At 37.3% G+C, this 19,170-nt stretch overlaps 1 protein-coding gene and 1 pseudogene across 1 annotated transcript in view; both read left to right on the top strand.

Annotated features, from left to right (window-relative positions):
- Window positions 1-19,170, top strand: part of TP63 (tumor protein p63) — a 253,158-nt gene that overhangs the window by 41,885 nt on the left and 192,103 nt on the right. The gene's annotated exons all lie outside the window — the stretch shown is intronic.
- On the top strand, window positions 14,474-15,087 carry LOC136312175 (acyl-CoA synthetase short-chain family member 3, mitochondrial pseudogene; annotated as a pseudogene).

The raw sequence follows: 19,170 nt of genomic DNA, 5'->3' as shown, positions 1-19,170 counted from the left end.
ATAGGTTGATATTCCTGATGGACATGGATGCTAAAAGTCTCAAAAAATATTTGCAAACTGTATCTAGCAAAACATTAAACAGATCATAGACCATGATGAAATGGGATTTATTATATGAAAGTTTGGTACAATATCTATAAATCAATAAAAATGATACACCACATAAACAAAATGAGAATTAAAAACCACATGAGTAGGCCCTGGCTGGTTGGCTCAGTGGTAGAGTGTTGGCCTGGCGTGCAGAAGACCCGGGTTCGATTCCCGGCCAGGGCACACAGGAGAAGCACCCATCTGCTTCTCCACCCCTCCCCCTCTCCTTCCTCTCTGTCTCTCTCTTCCCCTCCTGCAGTGAGGCTCCATTGGAGCAAAGATGGCCCGGGCGCTGGGGATGGCTCCTTGGCCTCTGCCCCAGGCACTAGAGTGACTCTGGTCGCAACAGAGCGACGCCCCCCCCCGGAGGGGCAGAGCATCGCCCCCTGGTGGGCAGAGCGTCGCCCCTGGTGGGCGTGCCGGGTGGATCCCGGTCGGGCGCATGTGGGAGTCTGTCTAACTGTCTCTCCCCGTTTCCAGCTTCGGAAAAATACAAAAAAAAAAAAAAAAAACCCCACATGTTTATATGAGTAGAGGCAGAAAACACATTTGATAAAACCCAACATTCATTTATAATAAAAACTCTCAGCAAAGTAGAAATAGTGAGAACATATCTCAACATAACAAAGGCCATATATGACAAACCCACAGCCAACATTCTACTCAATGGGCAAAAGCTACAAGCATTTTCTTTAAGGTCAGGAACAAGACAAGGATGTCTGTTTTCACCACTCTTATTCAAATAGTACTGGAGGTAGCTAACTATAGCTGTCAGACAAGAAGAAGAAATAAAAAGCATCCAAATTAGAAAGGAAGAACTCATTATTTGAAAAAGACATGGTACTCTATATAAAGAATCCTAAAGATTCCACTAAAAAACTAATAGATCTGATACATAAATTTAGTAAAGTAACAGGATACAAAATAAATACCCAAAACCAATTGCATTTTTATATACAGCTTGTCCTCAGGTTATGACACAGTTCCATTTCTATGACAGTGACATAACCCAAATTTTTGTGTCAGTCGAAACATACCCCTAGCCTAAACCACTTACCTCTCCTAATACAGTTGTAAAATCATAATCTAGAACATAAAAACATAACTAAACCACAGAGAAAAGAAAAGTACATAAATATACTGTACTGTTCACTGTACTGTAGTAACAGAAAAAAAATGACAAAGAATGAGTATAAAAAATTCCTTACCTTTATTCCTGTGGTTGGCTTGCACACTGGAAAGGGCACTGCAAGGTGGGAGAGAGTGAGCTATTGGGAGGAGGAAGCTGGAGAGGCAGGAGAACCTGCAGAAGGTGCTGGAGACACTGGTCAGGTGAAGCAGGATTGTCTAAGGAACATGCAGGAGACACTGGAGATGATTCTACTTGTACTACAGGTGTTTCATCTCAAGAAGCAGCTGATGTAGAGGGTACAGGATCTGTTGCATGCCTCTCTACCTTCTTAAAGAATTGTTCCAGGCTAATCTGAAAGGTTGATGATTTTTTCTTTTTTCAAAATTTTTCTATAGCATTGCAAGGTATCCACACAGCTCTGTAGACCTTACTAAATCTGTCATCACTGGGGTCTTTGGCCTGAAACTTTGTCTACCCACCCTCTATCATAGATAAACCTTCTGCCAAAACATTCATAGTAAATCTCTTGGGTTCTGGGGTTTCTATCTCTTCCTCTTCAATCAGCTGCTTCTCCAGCTGAATGAGCCTCTCAGCAGACAGTTCCTCTCCATGTGATACCAGCAGCTCTGTGTCATCCACCATAATGGCTTTCCTCTTCTTTGAAGCATTACCATCTGAAGACTCTGACTTTCATATAGGAGCTAAGATAAGGGCCAAAAAGGCACCAAACAAAGAAACACAAATGGAACACTTGCACTTTTAAAATGGCATAGGTAAGTGTATAGGGGATGCCAACTCACTTCTTTATATGCCACATTACTGTGTGTTCTTCTGCCGTGTGCAATCAAACTAGTTCGCCCAAGAAATTTGTAAGTATGATGCTAATGGTGTAAGCCAAAACACTCTCATCTTAATTTTTTAAAGTTTTTATGAAAGTGAGCATTATAAACTCAAAATATCGAATGTCAAGACTGTCGTAACCTGAGGACCTGCTGTATCAATAATGAACTACCAAAAAGGGAAACTAAGAAAGCAATCCCATTCATAATTGCTTTAAAAAGAATAAAATACTTAGAGATAAATATAATCAAGGGTGTAAAAGACCTTTACTCAGAAAATTATAAGATACTGAAGAATAAAATTAAAGAAGGTACAAAAAGTGAAAACATATACCATGTTAATGGCTAGTAAGAACTAACATCATTAAAATGTCTATAGTACCAAAAGCAATCTATACATTCAACAAAATTCCTATCAGAATATCAATGACATATTTCACAGAATTACAACAAATATTCCAAAAAATTATATGTAATATAATTTTCATATAATAAAAACACAACAGTGATTTGATAAAAAAAAAAGAACAAATTTGGAAGAATCACGCTACCTGATATCAAACTATATTACAGGCCATAGTAATCAAAACAGCATGGTACTGGTATAAAAATAGACATATAGATCAATGGAGCAGACTAGAGAGCTCAGAAATAAACATACCTTTACAGCAAATTGATATTTGAAAAAGGAGTCAAAAGCATGCAATGGGGTAAAGTTAGTCTATTCAATAAATGGTGTCGGGAATATTGGACAGATACATGCAAAAAAATAAAACTAGACCATTTTCTTACAACATTAACAAGAATAAACTTAAAATGGATTAAAGATTTAAAGTTAGCCTCAAAAATCACAAAAATCTTGGAAGAAAACATAGGCAGTAAAATCTTGGACATTTTTTGGAGCAATATTTTTTATGATATAGATCCTTGGGCAAAACAAACAAACAAACAAACAAAAAACAAACAGGACTACATCAAATTAACAAGTGTTTGTACAGCAAAGGAAACCACCAACAAAATGGAAAGACAACCCACTAAATGGGAAAACATATTTGCCAATACATCTGATAAGGGGTTAATATCTAGAATGTATAAAGAATTTATAAAACCCAACACCCCCTGCCCCAAAACAAAATAGTCCAATTAATAAATGGGCAAAGGACCTGAATAGATACTTCTCCAAAGAGGACATACAGATATCCAATAGACCAATGCAAAGATGCTCAATATCACTAATTGTCAGAGAAATTAAAATTAAAACCAGAATGAGATATTACCTCACTCCTGTCAGAATGGCTATCATCAATAAATAAACAAACAACAAGTACTTGCGAGAGTGTGGAGAAAATAAATCCTTATGCACTGATGGTGGGAATGCAGATTAGTGCAAGCATTTGAAAAGCATTATGAAGTTTCCTCAAAAAATCAAAAACATTTCTGCCTTATGACCCAGTGATTCCACTGCTGGAAATTTATCCAAATAAATCAAAACACTTTTTTCAAAAGAATATATGTGCCCTTATGTTCATTGTAGCATTATTTACAATAGCCAAGGTTTGGAGCAGCCCAAGTGCCCATCGTATCTGTACTGGCTAGAGAGTCTCTAAATTTTTTGGTGGAAGGACAGGGAGAGTGGGTGCAAAACTGTGACTAGTCCTTCTAGGAGAGGAAAGAAAGTCAGGTAAGAATATATGCCCTGAGCCTTACCAGGCAATGGTACAGTGGATGGAGCATCAGACTTGGATTCAGAGGACTCAGGTTCTAAACCCTGAGGTCGCCAGCTTGAGTGTGGGGTTGCTGGCTTGAGTTGTGGGATCATAGACATGACACCATTTTTGCTGGCTTGAGCCCAAAGGTCACTGGCTTAAAGCCCAAGGTTGCTGACTTGAGCCTAAGGTCGCTGGCTTGAGCAAGGGGTCACTCACTCTGCTGTAGCCCACATCCCCCATCAAGGCACATATGAAAAAGCAATCAATGAACAACTAGGGAGCTGCAATGAAGAATTGATGCTTTTCATCTCTCTCTCCCTTCCTGTTTGTTTCTCTCTGTTTCTCTCTGTGTCTCTGACACACACACACACACACACACACACACACACACACACGTATGTCCTGAGTGTTCAGGTTCAGATCCATCCCAGGCACTGAGTTATAAGCTTTTCCCCTGAACTCTTACTTGTTTCTTTTATGAGACAAAAAAAAATCTTAAAACCAGTCTTTACATCCTCTCCTCCTCCGCATAGGCTGGGAATGGAAGAGAGTGAGTAATCCAGACAAGAAAAGCTAGGACGCAGTGTGGGAATGCCATTTAGAGAAACTGAGACATGGCACAGCAGGATGTTCTTGATTATTTGGAGTCCTGGTTCCTCACATCATGGCTTTCAAAGAGTGAATTGCAGGTGATCTTGACTGTGGTTGCCTCAGAAACGATGATTCATGTATTGCTAAAACTAAGTAAGATTTTAGAGTCCACCTAATAAATAGCAAAGAATAACTTAAAATACACCCAAGAGCTAAAAAATAATTACAAAGGTTACTATCTTTCCAGGTAAGAAAATACATGACCAGTAAAAAAAATAATAATTACTGACAGGTTTATTGGGGGGAAAATCAAGGTTTTAAGAGCTAGAAAAAGAAAGTTTATGGTGATTGAGCTAATGAAGAACTAAAAATTCACACTCTGAATAAGGGGGAAGTAGTCTATAGGTCCATACACAATTGGGCAGAATAAGTCTTCTCACTCATTGGTCAAGAGTCTTCAGTTAGGCTTAATAGAGTATGAAGATCAGGATCAGTCAAAATCCACGCTCTCCTACTGGCCTACCTGATTCTACTCAGTTGTGATGAAACAGAACTATTTCAATATTTCCTAAGCTAGTATTTGAGTAAATGCAAAGTTTTTGCATTTGCACATCCTCCAACCCTTTCATTTTAGAGATGGGGAGACCAAAACAGGAAGTAGAAAAGTAGTACTTGCCTGGTTTGAAGGATCTCATCTCTGTGTCAGAAATCAGTACTTTACCCCTCATGCCAGCTGGAGGCATGACTTTGATGGTCCCTTTCCAGCTCTGCTCTTCCTTGACATCTATACTTCTTTATAAATTGGGAACCTAATTTGTGCTCTTGTATAATTTCATATGAATCAGAACTTGAAAATAAAAATGAAGTGAGTGGTTACAAGAAATAGTGAGATTGCCAATTATCTCAGTTGGCCAATGAATATCAAGACAGCCACATGGCAGGGTGAATATAAAGAAATATCTAGCTTCAGAAGTATGTGTGGGGTGTGTGTGTGTGTGTGTGTGTGCGCGCGCGCGTGCACATGTTGGAGTTGCACTAGATGCCCTTTACAGTACCTTCAAATTCTGAAACACTATGATAGACGGACTGTTAGTATCATGTTATCATAATCCCAGTATCTTCTCTTCTACCATAAGATTATTGGGAGCAGAAATGGTCTTATTCTCAATGCTCTTGAATATAGTAGTTGTTCAAAAAATGCCTGTTAACTGAGTGAACATATACACTGTGAAGCAAACAATTGGAAATCTCTTTGAAAGAATATTGTAAAGCCAGTATGCACAGCTACCCTCACAGCCACCTGGCCCATGCAGGTTCGCATTGGATTCGGACGGACGGTAAAGAAACAACAGAGCCATGAACTGGTGGGCTATTATCTTTAATCCTAGCTTGCACCCAGCAGGTAAGTAAAAACACACACTGGGGTCCAAAACCCACTTATTCAGTGCTCACAAAGCTACTGACTTATCCAAGTTTCCTAGAATCAAAGGTGTCTACCTCACCAGCCTTGTTCACCTTTGTTCCCCATCTCCTTCTCTCTCTCTCTGTACAAACTCTGCACAAACTGGCTTTTCCTTCAGCACTTTTGGCTGCTTCCCCTGGCCTCTTCCACATGGCCTTTCTCTGCTCTCCTCTCTAATGCTAATCTCAGGAACCGAGAGAGCAAACTCCCAGTCTGCCCCACTTTATAGTGCAGAAATCAAAACCTTTAATCCAATATACAAAATAGGGAAGTCTCTAATACAAAGTCACTTATCTGGGGCATGATGAGATTGTATCACCCCTGTAAAGCCAGGAGCCACGGCCAGGGCCACCATCAGAGCAGCCCAGCCCTTGCAGGTTCGCATTGGATTCAGACAGTTGGTAAAGAAACCATGGAGCCAAAAACTGGTGGGCCATAGTCTTTAATTCTAGCTTGCACCCGGCGGGCAAGTAAAAAATACACACTGGACTCCAAAACCCAGTCACATTCAGTGCTCACAAAGCTACTGATTTATCCAAGTTTCCTAGAATCAAAGGTTTCTAGCTCACCAGCCTTATTCTCCTCAGTTCCCCATCTCCTTCCTTATCCCAGATACAAACTCTGTACAAACTGGCATCTCACTCAGCACTCCGCCATCTTGGCTGCTTTTCCTGGCCTTCTCCACGTGGCCTCCTCCCGCTGCTGGCTCTATTCTCTCTGCTCTCTCATGCTAACCTCAGGAACCAAGAGCCAAGCCCCGTTCTGCCCCCATTTTATAGTGTAGCTTCACAACCTTTAATCCAAGATACAAAATAGAGTAGTCTCTAATACAAAGTCACTTCTCTGAGGCATGATTGGATTGTACCGCCCTACATCAAAAAGGGTAGGAAAGGCTTAATCCCAAAACCAAGCCCCAGGCTACAAGGATTCTGCCTGCCTTTAGCCCACCCCAACACACATTAATATCACCTGGGCGATGGCCTCCTCATGTTATCTTTAACAAAGTGAGCATAATACATTTTATCTGCCCAATAACCCCACATCAAAAAGGGTGGGAAGGCTTAGTCCTAAAACCAAGCACCAGGCTACAAGGATCCTGCCTGCCCACAGCCTGTCCCCAACACACATTAATATCACCTGGGCAATGGGCTTCCACGTGGGCAGCACCATCTTTAACAAAGTGAGCATAATATATTTATATTTTATCTGCCCAAGAAATATCAAGATTAGAGTGTGTTATTGCTCTGTATTTCTTTTTCATTACAAAGGAAGTTTCAATGCACTGTGGTCTAAAAGATTGCAACTTGCTTAGTTTATTATAGCTCTTTAATTTTATTAAAGAGAAATTTTATTAGAAGCAATAGTTATATCAATAAATTCAGAAATAAGATTCAATCACTGGTTTCTTATAAAGGACTGGGGTTGAAAAATTGTATTTAAAGAAATGTTTTCGGTGTTGAGGAAAATACACTAAAAATCTTGAAACTGTAAAATGCCTAGAGGTAGTCCCCCTTTTCTCCCTGGCCCTTCACCAATTATAGAAATGAGTAAATTTCAGGCTTAGGAAAAGGATATAATTTAACTCAAGTCTACAGATTTCCAGGTCTCAAAAATATAGAAGTGTTATCAGTGAATGTGACCATAGCATGTGATCTTCCCTAAGATAAGGAAGATTTATTCCTGTCCTTTTGTGCCTGGGGAAAGCATCTTGATTACAGACAGACACTTGGGATGCTTTTTACACACACTTATGACATTAAAAGTATTGGCCACAACGCCCCTATATCCAAGGAACAGCTGTTTAGTTTCCTCTAGCTCTGAAGTTACTTCCTGACTCATCCTTCTCAAAACAATTGAGTCCTTATCACTGTTCTCTTTAGCAAGTGAAGATGTGGCTGCTGATAAGATTAGATCCTCTAGGGGTTTATGGCCACAAAGTCTAGCAAAAAACTAATAAAAAAAACTGTTATCCACTGCTACAGCATTCCTACTCATCTGTCACACCCTGTGACCTAGCCAGGAGCAAGTAGATGTCTTGTCTATGTAAGTGGTAGCTTGAGAGGTCATGGCAGGGTTTCTGTTTAGAGCCCTGACTCTAGCTCTAAATACTTATTAGGGAGATAAAGCTGTTTCATGCCCTACATGACCCTTCCTCAAATTAAGAATCTCAAAACATTAGAGCTAAAAGGTACTTTACAAGTCATCTTGTATTAATTTCTCACTCTACAATTGCAGGGACAAAGTTTCAGAGAGAGGAAGTATACCTCTCTGAATCACACATCTCTAAAGGCAGATGGGTTTTCTGAATCCTGGAATAATTTCCACCATTCTCTGAGGTGTCCATCAGCAACAGTATGACAAAGTGGCCAACACACAAACCTACTTTCTTATAGGTGGTGCAACTGAGACACTGAGATTTAGTTAACTTATTGTCAGTTATACATCTCCTTAGTGAAAGAGATTGTTCTAAGACAAATTTTTTCATTCTAAAATAAAAAATTTGAGGTCCATCAAGGAGCTTCTGGAGTTTCTATGAATTGTTTGTATGTGAAAGTGTGTCAAAACAGTGTGCAAATGTATGCGTTTTTCTGAAAGCTTTGATAATTTAAAAAAAGGTTATGACCCCCCCAAAAAAAGTTAGTGTGCCCTCTCTTCGTGGCAGTTATGATTTTTAAAAAATGTCCTAAGATTATACACACAAGGAGATCTGCCTTGAATTATTAGAAAACTCTTTCCAGTACTTCATCTCCTTGTTAAAGTAATATTTATACAAATGTCTGCTTTAGATACTGTTACCTACTTTCTAGGACAGGCAATTAAAAAAATAGAGGAGGAGGGTGGATATTGAAAGCAGGGAGATAGTTTTCTAACCTTTTATATATTGTATCTTTATATTTTTATTAGTAAAATTCTTGTTGTTTTTTAAATCTCTAATGTAATGGATCCTTTCCCCCTGACACACTGAATAACACAAACATTTTGAACATGGATTGAGATGTCATGACTTTAAATCCAAGTTCTGCTACTTGTTAGCTAGCTCTGTACCTTGGAAAAGTTGCCTTTTCAGACTTCCATTCTCCTGGAAGACCTTTGCAGTCAAATGAAATATAATGCTTTCTACTGCATTGATACAATATATATACACAGGGCACAACAAAGATTGTATACAGTAGAGTATGTTTTTACTTAACCTACACATCTATCATCAGCTTAATGGGGGTAAGTTATTTAGAACAAGATTTAGGCTTTGACGTTAACTTCTTGTTTCACATTGGACCAGTCATTCTTCTTCATCTATCTCAAGACCTCTGTTTCCTTGTCTGAAAGTTAGGATAGTTAAAACAAATGTTTTCTTTACTTCTAGTGCTAATATTCCATGGTCTCTCCAGCTGTCAAGGAAGTCTCACTGGATCTGTGGAAATTATTATTATGCTATGATTCTTTCACAGCTGCACCTTGAAGAACTTCCTAGAAAGATATTTCTTTGAACTGATCTTGGGTGATACCTTCAACGCCCAACAATTGAGTTCCTGAAGAAGGAACCTACACATGGATGAAATAAGGGGGAATGTGGAATGATGGTACAGGCCTGCTACTGGCATACTTAACTGGTCTGTTGTATTTTCTCTCTTTGGTCCAGGTCAACTCAATCTAGGTATTATTAATTTTTGTAAAATCCCTTCATTAATGCAGTTTCTGATAATTACAAAAATATTTTTAGAAATATATTTAATTATTTTTATGACCCTTTATACTTATTTTCGACTAGAATTGGGACATATTTTCACCCCTTAACCCTCCACCTCTGGAAACTTCATATTTAATCTCTGTTTCTATGAGCATGTCTTTTTAAGGTTGTTCCCTTAGGAACTTGACAATCACTTGAACAAATATAAAATACTTCTGAAAGACTTTTGATTTTGTTTTTAAAACATGTGCTCTTTGTGGGGTTTTTTTTCATTTTTTTCTCTTCTTTCCTTCTTTTTATTCTTTTTTTTTTAGTTCCATCTCTTCTTTTCTTGATTAAAATTTTTGGGGTGACATTGGTTAATAGGGTCATATAGGTTTCAAGTGTATATTTCTGTGATATATCATCTGTATATTGCATTGTGTGTCCACCAACCTAAGTCAGATCATCTTCTATCACCATATATTTGGCTTTTACCCTTGACCACTCCTGACACCCTTCCCTCTGGTAACCATACTGTTGTCTGTGTCTATGAGTTTCAGTTTTATTTCCCACATATGAATTAAATTTATGGTTCTTAGCTTTTTCTGACTGACTTGTCTTGCTTACCATATTCTCAAGGTCCATTTTTGTTGTTGCAAATGGCAGTATTTCATCTTTTCTTATGGTTGAGAAATATTCCATTGTATATATGTACCATATCTTCTTTATCCAGTTATCTATCAAAGGACACTTTAGTTGTTTCCATGTCTTGGCCATGGTAAATAATGCTGCAATAAACATAAAGGTGCATATATCTTTGTAAATAAATGTTTTTGAGGTTGCTTTGGGTAGATACCCAGAAGATTCTCTTCTTTTTAATTTTCTTTGCTTGCCTTGGTACTTTCTTTTTATTTATGTCTTATTTTATTTGATTTCTTCCTTTTCCTCTCCACACTTAAATTTTTTAATATAAGTCACAACTCATTATAAAAGGAATGCAACATAACTTACAATGCAATAGGATAAAAAGTAGGCAATGGTCATGATGAAAAAGAGAAGCAGAGCTTTTCTTAATTTCATAAATGAAAATAAGTTCTATATTATTTTTAAATGGAATGTAATAAAAACAGAAAATGTAATCTATACATGTATTTCTTTATGAATTTGAGAGGAGAAAGACTGAACAATTGAACAATAGGGCAAAAAAGTAAGCTTACCACAAAATCAGGAAAATTTTAGAGCTGCAAGAAGAGGTAAAAATCCCAAGATGTTGGGAACAGCATCCATGCTGCTGTGAGTGGCTGACCTGCAGACTAGATGAACTCAAGCTCATCATCTCCATCTCCTTAAGACAAAGCTAACGTAGATTAGATTAATGCAGGGTAACCTTTAGTTCAGGGGTCCCCAAACTACGGCCTGCGGGCCACATGCGGCCCCCTGCGGCCATTTATCCGGCCCCCGCCGCACTTCCGGAAGGGGTACCTCTTTCAATGGTGGTCATTGAGAGACGCAAAGCGTGGCATCGCTCATATACAGTACTACTTCCAGTGACGTGGGATGCACGCCTCACGGCTCCGGAAGCACGTCACATCACTTGTTACATCTAGCAGTGACAAATATGGAACCGGACATCGACCATCTCATTAGCCAAAAGCAGGCCCGTAGTTCCCATTGAAATACTGGTCAGTTTATTGATTTAAATTTACTTGTTCTTTACTTTAAATATTGTATTTGTTCCTGTTTTGTTTTTTTACTTTAAAATAAGATATGTGCAGTGTGCATAGGGATTTGTTCATAGTTTTTTTTATAGTCTGGCCCTCCAATGGTCTGAGGGACAGTGAACTGACCCCCTGTGTAAAAAGTTTGGGGACCCCTGCTTTAGTGAGTGTATACTGTATTAGAAACTCTTTAATATTGTCACAAGATATATTTTCAAAATATTCGTTCAAAAAATATATCTGAAGTTACCTTTCCCTTCTAAACAAACAAAAAAGAACAAACAAAAAAATCACCATTGTTTTCCGCTATGTTAAAGGCACATATTACACACAATCTTTGACTTATAGTAGCACTATCTCAAGCATCCAGTTACATTGCTTCATTGGTAAAGTGATAAGAATAGATAAAATGGCTTCGCCCCTGGCTCAAGTTTTCATAAAGATTGTAAATGGAAACAAAGCACTTATAAAGTATATGCATTGTAATATTCAACTAAATATTCAAATTACCTGAACTAATTCATTAAAGATTTGTTACTTTTCATGCATTCATATTCCTCAGAACAACTTTGGATTTTGAATAGACATCTAAGGAAATGCTTTTCCATAACATATACATTAATTCAAACCAAAGGTGGGGAGAATGAGGTGTGACAAATTTTCTGTATAAATTAAACTTGGTAAAATACCTGAAACATAAGCATTGATTTGGGAAATGACTATAACTAAATATAAATATGGTTTTGTATTAGTAACTAACAAATTATTTTACAAAGCTTGGAATACCATGTATGTCACAAAAAGAGTCACTGAGGCCCTGGCGGGTTGGCTCAGTGGTAGAGCGTCGGCCTGGCGTGCAGAAGTCCCAGGTTCAATTCCTGGCCAGGGCACACAGGAGAGGCACCCATCTGCTTCTCCACCCCTCCCCCTCTCCTTCCTCTCTGTCTCTCTCTTCCCCTCCCGCCGCCGAGGCTCCATTGGAGCAAAAGATGGCCCGGGCACTGGGGATGGCTCCTTAGCCTCTGCCCCAGGCGCTAGAATGGCTCTGGTCGCGACAGAGCGACTCCCCGGATGGGCAGAGCATCGCCTCCTGGTGGGCATGCTGGGTGGATCCCGGTCGGGCGCATGCGGGAGTCTGTCTGACTGCCTCCCCGTTTCCAGCTTCAGAGAAATACAAAAAAAAAAAAAAAGAGTCACTGAATGAAACTTGGATAGAAACAACTATTTTGAATTTGTACTAATCAAAAAATAGAATTTTTATATAAGTTGAGCTTTTGCTTTTTACCTGCTTAAAACGGCCAAGGAAAATGATTAACAATACAATGTGATTTTGACAAGCCCAGATCTAGAACTAGAGTAAATAAAACCTAGGAAAGATTAATTGACTTCCCTGTGCCTGATAGCCTCATTTATAAAATGTGGGTAATAGAGGTAATACACCTGCTTCACTAGGTTGTTGTGAGAATTCAGTAAGTAAATAATAAAAATTATTTGAACAGTTTCTAACACCTAAACAAGTTCTAACCTTATTATGTGGACACAATGTGTTATATATAAATTATATATATATATTATATATAAATTATATGTAATATTGTCGTGGTCCAGCCACGACGAGTCTATTACGGGGTCTCGAATGGGAAAAGGTATGGAATTGAAATAAATGATAAACAGGGACTTAAAGATATATATTATATATATATATATAATATATATATATATATGGGTTCGGGAAGACGCCATGGCAAACAGTCTCTACTGTTCCTTAGCCGTAATGTTCATACTCTCAGAAGCACATCGACTTTAATTCATAGAAAAAATGTGGTCCATCAGCAATTCAATTAAGTTTCCAAGGCAACTCAAAGACAACCCCACTATACCATCCAAATCTACTTTACACTAATGAGAAACTAGCTTCCAGCCTCCTCCAGAGAACATGGGTGAGACAAATGAGAATCAGATATAGCTCTTTGTTAACTAGACAAATGAGGTGGGGTATAGGCCCAGCGCCTCTGTCCAGATTGCAAAATACCCGGTTTATTTATTTGGTCTTTAACATAATATATATAAATTATATATATATTTATGTAAACTCTTTATAAGCTTTAGAAAATCTATCTCAGGGTGTCTAGGACTGTGAAAAAATTGTATGTTATTTCTTCCAGAATACTGAAATTAGAAACAAAATTTGGCTAAGGAATTATAAAAGTCAACACAATATTTTGAAGATGGTTTTATAATTTTTAATAATATTTTTATTTTATAGTAGTATGAGATTTACAGAAAAAATTGCTAAGGTAGTACAGAGAGATCCCATATATATCATACCTAGTTTTCCCTACTATTAGAATCTTATATTTTTATGCATTTACCACAATTAATGAACCAATACTGAAACTTTATTTTAAGGTAAATATATATTTAATTCAGATTTTTTAGTTTTTACTTAATGCCTTTTTCTGTTCCCAGAGTATAATATACTACATTGTATTTAATCATCATGTCACCTAAGGTTCTTTACTGTGACATATTCTCAGATTTTTCTTGATTTTAGATGAACTTAATTGTTTTAGGACATTAAGTATCCTCATTGCTGCTGTGGTATTATTGCTTCTATGCCATCTCAATAGACAAAGCAAGGAAATATTTATACTAAAGCATGGACTAATCTATAATGATAACTATATAAAACCATCTTCATCTATATTAAGCTAAACATGAATTTATACTGATGTCTCTAACTTGTATCCAATACCACATGATTATACTAGCTTTCTTCCATTGCTTATCTTTACCCTCCCACTCTAGCCCAGAGAAACCTGGTTCCCAGTCTTTTATCATTCATTTTCTTTATCAGTTGATGATATTTCTGTGGGTCTATCTCCTAAACCTCTATGATGTTCCATGGATCTGTATGTATATTCTTTTGCCAATACTGAGCAGTCTTGATTACTATAACTTAACAGTATATGTTGAAGTCAGGTAGAGTCTTTCAATTCTGTTTTTCTTCAGTTGTGTTGGCTATTTTATATCTTTTGCCTTTCCACATAAACTTTTGACTCAATTTGCCAATATCTAAGAAATAATTTGATGTAAGCAGTAAAACATGTTCCAGAATATAAAGGACAATGACTCATTAAGAAAATGTGGATCATTTGGTTTAGCCCAGCACATATTCTTATAAAAAGACACTTGAAAATTTTTTTAAAGGACAGAAACAGATATCCTATGAAGTCAGTGACATTTTCAGGCATGGAGAGTTATGATTTTGGATGACAGCATGCAAAAACTGAAGACTTGGAGTTTAGGAAATATTGTAGTAATGTTGTCAGTACCCCCGGGGCTTTTTCAGGACTCTGGAAGAATCAGGAAGCCTTCAAGCATTTATATATTTTGAAAATTCCCTAGATATTATGACACCATGGATGCTGGTTACATGGATGAAAAAGGCTATTTGTGTGTCTTGAGTTGATGACATGATAAATGTTGCAGGTCACAGGATTTTGTACAAATGCCATTAAAGAGTCAGTCTTTTCTCATGGCACTGTGGTTGACTGTGCTGTTGTTGGCAAGGAAGATCTTTTGAAAGGTCATGTCCCTCTAGCTTTCTGTGTGTTGAGAAAAGGTTTAAATACAACTGAGGAACAAGTTTTGGAAGAAATTGTGAAACACATTAGACACAGCACAGGCCCTGTGGCTACTTTTCGAAATGCAGCGTTGATCAGTTACCCAAAACTGAATCTGGCAAAATTCCAGGTTAGCTCTGTCTACCCTTGTCAATGGCAAACCTTATAGAGTAGGGTAATGACTACAATTGAAGACCACAACATTTTTAGGCATATATCAATAAAATAAATGCTTAAACAAATGTCATAACTTTTTTTGAGTCAGTTTTGTAATTGAAGTCAAGTTTTTGAATTATTTTCCAAAAATTAATATTTAAGGAGATTTAAAAAAATAACTTGCTGTGATTTTGATTGGGATTGTGTTGCTTGTATAGATCAAGTTGGGAAAACGAGACATCTTGACAATATTGAGTTTTCCACGAACCCAGAAAGTATCTTCAAATTTTTCATCAGTTTTATACTTTGCTTTATATAGGTTGTGTATTAATTTTGTTGGAAATATAGCTAAATATTTATCTTTTGGTACTATTATAATTTTTAATTTTAATTTCAAAATTTTAATATCTGTCATATAGAAAATCAACCTATTTATAATAACCTTGTATTTTGTGAATTTGTTATACTCATTAGTTCAAGAGGTCTCTATAGACTCCTTGAAATTTTCTACATAGACAATGATGTCATCATTTCTTTCTTCCTAATTTGTATACATTTTGTATCCTATTCTTTTCTAATGCTATTATTTAGAACTTCCATTACAATTTTAGATAGGACATGTAAGAGAGAACATCCTGTCATCTACCCAATTTTAAGATCTTAAAAAGTGTCTGCTTTCTTGCCATTACATATGATATAAGATATATACATATATACAGGTAAATATGTTTGATGAACTTGAGGAAGGTCCCCTTGATACTTAGTTTTTTGGCTGAATATTGGATATTGTCAGATGCTTTCACTGTATCAGTTATTATGTTCACATGGTTTTTCTTCTTTAGTCTGTTTATATGGTCAAATAATTTTTAAAAGTTTAAATTGGACTTACCAGGTGATGGCACAGTGGATAGGATATCAACCTGGGACACTGAAGACCCAGGTTCAACACTTGGAGGTTGCTGGTTGTAGCGCATGCTCATCTGGCTTCATCGTGGGCTTATTTGGAGTGAGTGCGGGGTCGCTGGCTTAAGCATGGAAGCATAGACATGATCACTTAGTCACTAGCTTGAACCCAAAGTCACTGGCTTGAGCAAGGGGTCACTGGCTCAGCTGTAGCCCCCTGGTCAAGGCACATATGAAAAAGCAATTGATGGAATAAGTGCTGGCAAGGATGTGGAGAAAAGGGAACCCTCCTGCATTGCTGGTGGAAATGCAGACTGGTGCAGCCTCTGTGGAAAACAGTATGGAGATTCCTCAAAAAATTGAAAATTGAACTGCCTTTTGACCCAGCCAACCCACTTTTAGAAATATACCCCAAGGACACCATAGAACAGTTCCAGAAGGAGAAATGCACCCCCATGTTTATAGCAGCATTGTTCACAATAGCAAAGATCTGGAAACAGCCCAAGTGTCCATCAAAGGACGAGTGGATTAAAAAGTTTTGGTACATATATACTATGGAATACTACTCAGCCATAAGAAATGATGACATCGGATCATTTACAATAACATGGATGGACCTTAATAACATTATACGGAGTGAAATAAGTAAATCAGAAAAAAACTAAGAACTATATGAACCAATGCATGGATGGGACATAAAAATGAGACTCAGAGACATGGACAAAAATGTGATGGTAACAGGGAGTGGGGTGGAGGGGTGGGGAAGGGGCGAGGAAGGAGAGGGAGGGAGTGGGGGGAGGGTAGGGGCACAAAGAAAACCAGATAGAAGGTGATGGACGACAATTTGACTTTGAGTGAGGGGTACGCAGCATAATCAAAGGTCAAAATAATCTGGAGAGGCCCTGGCCGGTTGGCTCAGTGGTAGAGCGTCGGCCTGGCATGCAGAAGTCCCAGGTTTGATTCCCAGCCAGGGCACACAGGAGAAGCGCCCATCTGCTTCTCCACCCCTCCCCCTCTCCTTCCTCTCTGTCTCTCTCTTCCCCTCCTGCAGCCAAGGCTCCATTGGAGCAAAGTTTGCCCAGGCGCTGAGGATGGCTCCTTGGCCTCTGCCCCAGGCGCTAGAGTGGCTCTGGTCGCAACAGAGCAACGCCCCGGAAGGGGCAGAGCATCGCCCCCTGGTGGGCAGAGCCTCGCCCCTGGTGGGCGTGCGGGGTGGATCCCAGTCGGGCGCATGTGGGAGTCTGTCTGACTGTCTCTCCCCGTTTCCAGCTTCAGAAAAATACAAAAATAAAAAAAAAATTAAAAAAAATAATAATCTGGAGATGTTTTCTCGGAACATATGTACCCTGATTTATCAATGTCACTGCATTAAAATAAATAAAAATAAGATAAAGAAAAAGAAAAATCAATTGATGAACAACTACAATGATGCAAATATGAACTGATGCTCCTCATCTCTCTCCCTTTCTTTCTCTCTCTTTCTCTCACTAAAAAAAAAAAAAAGAAAAGAAAAAAATTTCAAATCAAAATGTCTCTTAAGCTTCAATAATAAGTTCTTTTCTTCTGCTTCTTTATATTTTGCTTTTTTTAATTTTTTCTCCTCAATTAGAACTGGCAATTATTTCCTCATTAAAGGCAGAAGTTATGGATTGCATCTCATAGAGGGGAGATACAGAAAGTAGTTAATGAAATTTTCCTAAAGCCAGAATGCCTGAGATCACAGCACAGCTTTACTTTTTAATTAGCTATAAAGTCATATATACAGTACTCCTTTATCTACTTGTAAAAATACGCTAATAAGAAACCTGCCTTATGAGGATTACATATATTCACACACATAAAGTTGTTAGAACAGTGTTTGCATGTAGTAAATTGTACAAATATTTTATTATTATTGTATCTCTATCACTCACATTGCTTAGCACTTTCCTTTGCCTATATTGCAAGTGAAGGCCTGTTGATTTTACTCAAACAAAATTATGTTTAGATTACCACTCAATTTAATTTTTAAAACAATACTTGAATATTTGAAATCATGTTTTATTTAGAAATAGGACTATACTATAATAGAAATGAGTGTATAAACAAGTATCAATTTTACTTGTCTCACAGAAATTTTATTGGAATAAAAAGGAATAGACAGTAATACAAGTAGATTCAAGTAAATCATTATTGAATAGCTACTAAGGTCTGACCACAGTGAAGTCCCAGACACACTGTAAAATGACCATCAAGGTTTTGGCTTTTACAGAGCTTACAGTCTAGTAGAAGAGACTGATTTTCCTGTTTGTTTGTTTGTTTAAATTCATAAATTCTTTCCTTCACAAATCACAGCACTTCTTCTCCCCAGGAGTTTCCACACACATGGCCTCGTTTTAATACTCACACTAACCCTGTGAAGTTGTCCTTAATACCCTTATATTTCTGGGCTCTCTATTCTGGCTATATTGTCTATTGTTTGTTTTTCTGCCAATACTGTATTGTTTGATTATTGTAACTATGTAGTATAGCTTGTAGTAAGGGAGCATGATCCTTCCAGCTTTGTTATTTTTTCTCATGATTGCTTTCACTATTTGATATCTCATATAAATTTTAGGATTATTTGTTCTAGTTCTGTGAAAAATTCCATTGGGGTTTTAAAGGGCATTGCATTAATTGTTCATTGCATTATATTGCTTTAGGTAATATGGTCATTTTAACACTGTTGATTCTTCAAATCCATGAACATGAAATATTTTCTCATTTCTTTGTGTATTCTTCAAATTCTTTCAAGAATATCTTGCAATTTTTAGTTTACAGGTCTTTCAATTCCTTTGTTAAGTTTATTCCCAGGTATTTTGTCATTTTTATTACATTTATAAATGACATTATTTTCTCCATTTTTTCCCCTGATATGCCATTGTTAGTATATAAAAATGTGATTTTTTTTAGTATATTGATTTTGTATCTTGCAATTTTACTGTATTGTTTCAAATAGTCTTTTGGTAGAGTCTTTAGGTTTTTGTATATATAGAATTATGTCATCTGCATGATCCCAGTTTGGATGCTTTTTATTTCTTTCTCCTGTTTGATTGCTCTGAGTAGGACTTCCAGTATGACATTGAATAATCATGCTGAGACTGGACATCTTTATCTTTTTCTTCATTTTAGAGGAAAAGCTTTCAGTTTTTCAATATTAACTATGATATTATCTAAAGATTTGTCATATATGGCCTTTATTATGTTAAAGTATTTAACTCTGTCCTATTTTATTGAGTTTTTTAATCATAAACAG

The sequence above is a fragment of the Saccopteryx bilineata genome, chromosome 8 (assembly GCF_036850765.1).
Source record: "Saccopteryx bilineata isolate mSacBil1 chromosome 8, mSacBil1_pri_phased_curated, whole genome shotgun sequence".
NCBI lineage: Eukaryota > Metazoa > Chordata > Mammalia > Chiroptera > Emballonuridae > Saccopteryx > Saccopteryx bilineata.
This window is presented reverse-complemented; position numbering and strand designations above follow the sequence as displayed.